Genomic DNA, 9,227 nt, shown 5'->3' with positions numbered 1-9,227 from the left:
CATCAAGTACATGTGAGTCAACCAATCTCCTTATATAATCAACCAATGAATCACCCAACTTCTCATAATGCTATAAACAGAAAAGCAATACCAGTAATCTAAACCCAGAACTCTGCAGTAATAGATAAAAGGTAGCCAATAATTATTTCAAAAAGGGTCTGCAACTTCACCAATAGAAGCCTGCGAATATCCGCAATTCTTCTGTGTCTAGACTGCGCAGATCCACATCTGATTCTTCTTCTGCTCTGAGTACCTCTGCACCTAGCCCTTCTGCTGAACTACGTACCTCTACCTAGATCCACACCTGCACTGTCTGCCCGATAGTGTACCTTCGCACCTGATCCTTCTGTTTCTCTGCGTACCCCGCAACTGCGCCTTCTGCTGCGCTGCGTACCTCCGCACCTGCGCCTTCTGTTGCGTTGCATACCTCCGCACCTGCGCCTTCTCCTGCGCTGCGTACCTCCACACCTGCGCCTTCTGCTGCGCTGCGTACCTCTGCACCTGAGCTGTGGATCGCCTGCAGACCTCCAAATAGAGCCAAATTAACAGTCCTCCAATGTGCCATAGACTGTCAAATCCATAGATCTAATCACGCGCCCAAGAGATCACAACCTATCAATAGATCCACCTTACACTTTACAGATTTCACCTTGATTTAGATCTAGCTTTTTAAACTGATTACCTAAAATTTCAGATCTTAAGATATTCAAATTTCACAAGTGTCTAGCAAAATGATTTCCTTTCCTTTTTATAGGCAAGCCCATACTCAAACCAAGGATCAAAACCATAGAGAACCGATACAAGGGACCCAAAACCGAGGTTCAATAATTTAGATGCTATACCATGAACCAAAACCATATGATCATATACGTCAGACTAAATACCATGGACCATTCATAATAATTCCCATGTGCGCGCGCTTCTCTGCATTGAAGTGAGTGAAATTGAGGTTTGCACCTTTTGAACAGAGTACCTGCGGGTATGTCCGCATTTGTTGTTCGGGGTACCTGCGGGTCCGTAGCTTTTCTTAGGCTCACCTGCGGGTATCTCATTTTCTATGATTTTGAGAGCGTGAACAGAGATCTATCTCTTGAGTGAGTTGCCATCAAGTACAACACCTGTGCCATAGCGCCAAACCTGAATCATAATGCCAACAAACAGGCCTTCGGACACTGAGATAGATAGTCTATCAGACAGTTGGAGATGAGGCCAAGATATTTTGTAACTATTTCCAAAGCTCTCCCTCTGCTTATAAAAGGGAGGAAGAAACACTTAAGAATGGTTCTGGAATTCAGCACATGAGGGGTCCAAATTTTGTGATTCCAATTTTGGTTCTAATGGCCTGTACATAAGGGACTTGAGTGATACAGTGATGAATGTAATGGACTAGTGAATGTGACTCATTTTGAAGATTAATGAAACTCTTTGGTGATTCCAATCATGGCAATGCACAGTATGTTTTTCCTTCTGTAAATCTTATTTCATATATGTTTTTCTTCCTCTGAAATAGTCTAATGAAGTTGTCGGTTTCGTTGTGATTCATGGATGTATCTAGGCTACTAAATAGTGAACAGTACTTGTGTATAAGACATATTTACCTGTGTTAGTTATAACCTACAGTACCTGTATGAGCACAGATTTAATTATGTTGTTTTGTGATAAATGTATCCATGAGATATAGGGCCTGAAACTTTAATTTACGCTCCACTCTTTCCGCTCTTTCATCTCCTCCCTATTCCATATTTCTGCTAGAACATCATTGCTTAGGATTATGTATTTTAACCATCCCTACACAAAAATTCCCTCCTTCCTCTCCTCCTCTTCACTTTACTACAATGCCAATATTAAAGCTACTTGTTGTTGTGTTTTGGCCACTAGAGCGAGACATTTCTCTTTGGGATCGGTCTGATTTACCCCCTGTATATTCAGATCCTTGTATTTTCTTGAGTCTACTTTAATGAAATACTATTGAACCAAGCCCCTTTTATTATCTTTTTCAAACCAAGTGAGAATTGGAGCGCAGTAGAAATACCTTCTCATCGTATTCATAATGCACTTCTCTCTTAAGATGTCCTAGGAAGTGGTCTACAATCAACCTAGGGGTTGTCTCTAGGAAGTATTCATATCACCTAAAGCACTTGTTCTATAGGTGCTAGAAAAAGCGACAACACTAGTAATGAATATGGAATTCCAAGAAGAGCTAACAACCAATACTAATTTGATGGAAGACGTCCAAGACTTGAATGAAAGGATTTCCAAATAGATGGATGAAACCAAGGCACTACATACAGAAATTGTTGATTTACACGACGAGATCCATTCTCTGAATCTCAATCTCGAGTCTAATGTTGCAAGAAGGAAAGAAGATGTATCACTCCTAGACCTCAACCAGCCATTGGAGGAGGAAGGTAATAACATCAACTCATGTATGATTGTTGCAAATTTTGTTTTTTTTTAGGAAGTTATTGTAAGATGTACTCTTACAAACATGTAATGAAATTTGAAGCAATATAGAGTCCCTAAGATGTTTCAGAAGTCAACATACAAAGGGACAAGTTGTGAGATGAGAAAATGTAACAAATTTCCCAGGTACTTTCTATGACTACTTGTTATGACTAGGCACAAACTTAAAATAAAAACAATTCTCATTTGAGCTAAAAATAAATAAATTACTTTTTAATTACGCCGTAAGGCATTCCCTCTAAGATGAACTTTCCTGTGGTCTTTGCTGTCATTGTTATCGTCCGTCTGATTTGATGTTAGACGATTCGAATAATTGCTACCGTTGGATCAAATATCCGGTTTCCATAACTAACTTTTCAAACTACCCAGCGCTTGCCATACTCAAGGAACCATTGTTTCTCTCTCATCTTCGGCAACTGCAGAAACATGTCAGAGATTGAGGTGAAGGTGGAGCGTTATGGCCGTTGAATTTCAATAGTTTCAGACCCAAATTCCATCAGGTGAGTTGAATTTCCATGAGTTTACCTTCAAAATTTAAAGATCAACCACTAAAATTAATGGGAGCTTTAAATTTCTACTACTAGAATTGTGTTTTGGACTGGTTTCTTGTTTAAGCATTGGGGTTTCTGTTGTTTTTGGGAAAATTCGGGTTGAAATTGAAGAATTCTGGAGGTATGGGCAAGGGAGAAATTGCCTACTTAATAAGCAATTGAAATTTTTCTTTAATTTTCAATTTACCATCCCATGATCCATCATTGAAAATGCAGTGGTTCTGGCCCGCTTGAAGGAAATAAAGATTGAATTTCAACCAGTGGATTGAGTGGTCAGTGTAACGGAACCAGCTCAAATTTTAAATCATTGGTTGAGACCTTATATGATTCAAAGTGTCAAAGGTCCTTGACTTGCAAGCTTTTATGGGGAAATTTTGGAGCCACTCCAGGAAAGAGGGTTCAGATGAGCAAACAAGAACCCAAGTCGAGTGTAGTAAAAGGAAGAGACTAGTAGTTGTCAATGGGAATGAAAGACCAAGGATAATTTCTGCTCTTCCCGATGAGCTCTCCATTAGGATTCTTGCCAGGGTACCTCGTGGATGCTATTCCAACTTGAAGTTGGTCTGTAAAACGTGGAATCACGTATAAAGGGATTCAGAGATATTCGAATTAAGAAAAGAGATCGGTTTCTCTGAAGAATGACTATACATTTTGATGAAAGACAAAGAGGAAAAGCTCATCTGGAATGCTTTGGATCCGTTATCAGCTAAATGGCATAGCTTGCCACCTATGCCGGCTTTTATATATGAGGAGGAATTCAATCAAGCTACGGGATGGAGTTTATGGAATGCAATGGAAGCATTGGGTTACATGCTAACAGGTTTTGTGAGGGGCTGGTTTGGATGGAAAGATTCTCTAGATAGAACAACTTTTTGTGGTAATGTCGTAGGGGCCATTAATGGATGCCTCTATGTTCTGGGAGGGTTTGCTAAAGCATGTGCTCTCAAATCCGTCTGCCGTTATGATCCAAGAATAAATGCATGGACAGAAGTCGCACCTATGACCACTGCAAGGGCTTATTGTAAAACAGCTTTCCTGAAAAACAAGCTTTATGTGGTAGGTGGAGTGAATAGGGGCAGAGGTGTATTGACTCCACTTCAGTAGGCAGAGGTTTATGATCCTGTTACAAATACCTGGACCCAAATTCCAAACATGCCATTTGCAAAAGCTCAAGTTCTACCCACAGCTTTTTTGGCAGATATGCTAAAACCAATTGCTACTAGAATGATATCATTTAGAGGAAAACTATGTGTACCACAGAGCTTATATTCATGGCATTTCTTTGTAGATGTTGGTGGTGAAGCCTATGATCCTGCTACTGATTCTTGGCTGGAGATGCCAAACGGTATGGGAGATGGTTGGCCTGCAAGGCAGGTAGGGACAAAATTAAGCGTTGTGGTGGATGGTAACTTGTATGTGTTGGATCCTTCTAGTTCATTAGACAGCGGTAAGATTAAAATGTATGATCCCCAGGAAGATACATGGAAAGTCATTTTGAGGAAAGTACCTGTTGTAGATTACACAGATTCAGAGTCACCTTACCTACTAGCTGGATTCTTGGGAAAGCTTCATGTTATTACGAAAGACATTAGTGACAATGTCGTTGTTTTGCAGGCTGACACAAGCGAAGGTGCAGTTACATCATCTTCATCGTCATCGACCTTCGATCCTTCTACTAGTATTTCTGATTCTGAGGTTGATAGGAAGAGCATTGCTAGTCGACATTTTGGCTTTATTGAGCTAGTTAGCTGTCAGGTCCTTCAGATCTAAGACCAAGGTTAACATTTATTTTTCTTCCATGCTGCGGTTACTTTGTAAATATTATGAAAGGAGAGTTGCTCAGGGTAACATGATTCACTGTATGGGGCTATTTTTTAACTCGAAACCCCGTTTTTCACAACCACTCATTGCTTTGTCTCTCTAAGAGTTTACATCTCTTACTGGAACAATTGATTAATATTGTACAACTCTTCTGCCAACACCTTATATGGATATCTTATATTATTTTCAGAGATGATGATCAATGGTAGTTTTTGCTGGCAATAATTTTATGCATAATATGAAAATACTATGCAGACATAGCACCTAAGCATGGGTAAGGGCTGGAAGGGAAGTTTCCTTGTACCATAAATAACAACAGAATGTATATATAACACATTTTCCATTTTGATCTGGTAGTTGATGCTGGAATTTGATGGGACCGATAAAAATGTCCCTTATAACAGTTCTATTGACATTGTGAATCAACGATCTTTGTATTACATGCTCTGTAGATATGTCTTATCTGTCTGATAGTAAAGTAATCATGCAGTATTGCATTGTATTTGTTTTACCTTTTCTTTGGCTAGTTTTGTATGGTTTGTTTATAAGAATAAATTTATCTTAGCCCAAAATACCAACTTTTCACCACATAAAACGTCCATAGTAAAAGTAAGTTTTATGCATAAAAGGTTATGTGTTTGGTTTTCCTGCTTTCAGCTTTAAATGTTGGACATTTATTTTTTTGTTTTCATTCAATTTTGCTAACAATTATGTAAGTAGACCTTGCTTGTCTTTATGAAATGAAAAGGGTAAAGAAAAGTGACTTCATATATGGTTTTAGGAGTGGTGTTGTTGTTATACACTAAGTAATAGTGTATATAAATGTTATCAACTCCATGTTGAGCACCAAAGGAATTAACAGCCCCCTCATTGCATTCACTGTGTTAAGTTCCTTTCACTAAAGAATCCCTTTCAAACCCACCAAGGCTAAAGAATGCACTTGTTTCAAGTAACCATACATTCATCAAAAAGTTCGTTATGCAAATGGATCAATGTATTTTTTGAAAGGCATAATTTCATATTAATTTGTTGTGTAAGGTGTTTTCCAAATTCATTGGCAAGGGTATCATATGTAAAGATGCAATCGTTTATCCAAAACATAAAGTGATTTTAAAACTAATATGAAGTCTAATGAGACTAATAGAGATTAATGATCAAAATTGAATCCTTCCTAGCTCTTTCAAAGGGTTTAAACTTGTTCTAAAAAGGTAATTCAAAAACACCTTGAAAAAAAAGTCAAATTTTTACATCGCTTATCATTTGTAAAGGAAAACAAATATTATATATTTCAAAAGAAGAATTACAATTTTAATGACCCATCCAAGCTCTCAAAGCTTCATTGCTTAGTGACAATTGTACCATAAATATTATGTCAGGACAGATGTAAATCATAAGATTCAAGTTTTAGTACCCAATACTTCACTTTGGCATTTAAACAAGTGATGAACTATATAATTGTAATGGAGTGATGGGTGATAAGATGATAGGTCTGTGGGAGAAACAAGCTACTAGAAGGTTACAAACAAGGGGAAAGAGAAACAAATTTAGAACAACAACTTTACGGGGTTGACACTAGGTTACTCTTGTTGACATAAGGTGGCAAAAAGGGCTATAACAAGCTTAATAAGAGGTTTTATGCTTAGCATGGGGATTTTCCTTACAACTCAACATGTCACTCCCATCAAACAATCAACACATGAATAACTTTTGGTTTTTATGCATGAATAATTGATTTTCCCATATCACATCTTCTATTGGTAGGTTATTCCATTTGATGAGGTACTCAATAATTGCTTAATTTTATAGCTACTTAATCCTTGTTTCAAGGATATTTTTTGGTTCAAGTATGATTTTTTTCCTTCTTCATCTCTGCTCAAATAGTTGGGATTGTGATCTTGTTACCAATTACCCTTGTTAAGCAAGAAGTTGTTAGAGTATGGTAGCAATGCTAAAATAGTTGGGATTGTGATCTTGTTACCAATTACCCTTGTTAAGCAAGAAGTTGTTAGATTATGGTAGCAATGGACATGTGTTCTAGTCTCTATGATTTCTAAGAGGCTAAGGAACACAAGATCTCCAAAACCCAGAAAAGGCTAAGGAACATAAGATCTCCAAAACCTAGAAAAAGTTTCATGAGAAAAGAATTGGAGACGTCTCAATTAAATTAATTTGCCATAATTTTGGAAGTTCAATTTTTCTCTGGAGGCTTATATGATGAATTCAAATTGATTTTAGCATTAATTGAGATGTAATCATGGCAGTTGAGACTCCAACAAGAGATTATAAGAGTGGGTCTAGGGGATTGGGGAGTGCATAGAGTATTTGGTGAGCAGTTTGGCTATCCAATTGCAGTTATTCACCAAGGGCACAATTGAAGCTAGGGAAGCATCAAAGATAGAGGGGTAAACAAAGATTTGAGAGCAAGAGTTTGGAGGAATTTTCCTCAGTTTTTTCTAGTGTCTGGGAGACAGGAAGAGGAGGTCAAATTCATCTATAATAGAGGCCGCTACAACTAGTGCGAGTAGCCAAATTTCCCAGTGCGAGTTGCTGGAGAATCAATGTTTCAGTTGCTAGTTTCCATATCAGTATCCCATAGGCAAAGCGAATGGGTTTCAGAAGCAGAAGGAGGCAAAAAAACTTGATGGAAGGTGATTATGGGGTTGTATGAATTTTCCTCAGCCAGATCTACGCATTCCAGGAGGAAGTGTGAGTTCCAAAAAGGGAGTGCGAGTGGCTAGTAGGAGGGTAAGTTGATTGCAGAGGGAGACAATTTATCTCTAGTTTATTTTTCCAGTATTAAATGGATCTTTGTCAGTGACAGGTAAGCATATCATTGTACTCTTGAATTGTTGAAGAATTTATAATAATATAACCATCATCTATTGCACTAGTTTTCCCTTCACAGTTTTTCCAGGGACATTTGTCCAAAAACAACGATGTCAATTTTTATTGTGTGTGCATATTTCTAAGTTCCAATTTTTATATTTAGCAACATTTTTTCTTTGGAGATTGCAATCAGTGAATTTATAGTTACTTTCCATTAATAATTAACAAAAGAAAAATAAACTACAATTTGTTAGGAGATAAATATCTCGTAATTGCAATTGTGGAAACATAGAAACATGGAAGATAATATATACATGTGAATATGGAGTAAACTCCAATCTGTAAGCCATACTTCTCATCCTCTGCAACACCTTATAAGGGACATGACACCTAAATGTTAATTTATTGTCCTTCTTTTGTTGCTTGAGGGACATTTGTTTATATGGTTGTAGCATCAAAAATACCCAATCCCCTACTTCAAATTCTCTTTCATTGCAATATTGATATATTTGTTGTTTCATCCTATTTTGTGCTATAACTAAGTTGTCCTTCAATATTTTGAGAACCTCTTGTCGGTGCCCTATTTGGTCATCCACTTATAGAACCTTTAGAGTCCCTTTCTAGGGTGATGTGATGGATGAAGGATGATATCCATAAAGTGACATAAATGAAGACATTTTTATGAAGTTTGTAAGGATGTGTTGTAACACCATTCTGCCAAAGGAAACCACTTGACCCATTGTGTTTATTTATCAAATGCAAAGAAATGAAGATAACATTCTAAACATTTATTCACAACCTTAGTTTTCCCATTGGATTAAGGATGATACGATGAGTTGAGCCAATTGAACACCCAAACAAGAAAATATTTTGGACCAAAAGTTTCCAATGAAAAATGAATCCCCATCACTTACAATATAGTCTCAAGGATTCCATGTAGTTTTTGAACTATTTTCATTAATCCCACAGGTATTTGCTTTACCAAGATGTGAAAGATAGTAGAAATAGAAATACTTTGTTAGTTCTTCCACTACTACCATGATAACATTATTTCCTTCAAATTTGGTAAACATGAAATAAAATCCATTGAAACTTCTTCCTAGAAATTTAGTGTGGATAATGGTTATAGGAGACTTGGTGACTTGATTGTATCTCTCTTATTATGTTGTAAAACCAAAAAATTAAGCACAAACTTTTGAACATCACTTTTAAAACCTTCCTAGAAAATGCTTCTTGATCTTGTAGTAAGTTTTCAAGAACCTTGAATCTCCTATATGAAAAGTGTACCTTTGTTTGAGATGGAAACTCTTACATGAATATAGGTGATCTCGATACTACAATAGATCATTTTTCCACACAAATTTATCTAATGCACTTGGGTCCTCTTGTAGTTTTTGATTGGTCTTGTATACTTTTTTTAATCTTGCTTCCATTGTACTCTTTTGTCTTCCACTCAAGCAGATTGTTTAATGGAAATAACACATATTAAACCATATATAAAAATATATAAGCCCTATTCAGGAAAGTTGTTTTACAATAAGCCCTTGTAGTGGTCATAGGTGTGAC

The 9,227-nt window shown here is 37.0% G+C and overlaps 1 pseudogene; it reads left to right on the top strand.

Annotated features, from left to right (window-relative positions):
* Positions 1-3,377: 3,377 nt before the first annotated feature.
* On the top strand, positions 3,378-4,784 carry LOC149183905 (F-box/kelch-repeat protein At1g22040 pseudogene; annotated as a pseudogene).
* Positions 4,785-9,227: the final 4,443 nt, after the last annotated feature.

Source organism: Pinus tabuliformis, chromosome 3_2 (assembly GCF_031772625.1).
Source record: "Pinus tabuliformis cultivar Carrire ecotype Pingquan chromosome 3_2, CPIR1, whole genome shotgun sequence".
In the NCBI taxonomy this organism is placed as follows: domain Eukaryota; kingdom Viridiplantae; phylum Streptophyta; class Pinopsida; order Pinales; family Pinaceae; genus Pinus; species Pinus tabuliformis.
This window is presented reverse-complemented; position numbering and strand designations above follow the sequence as displayed.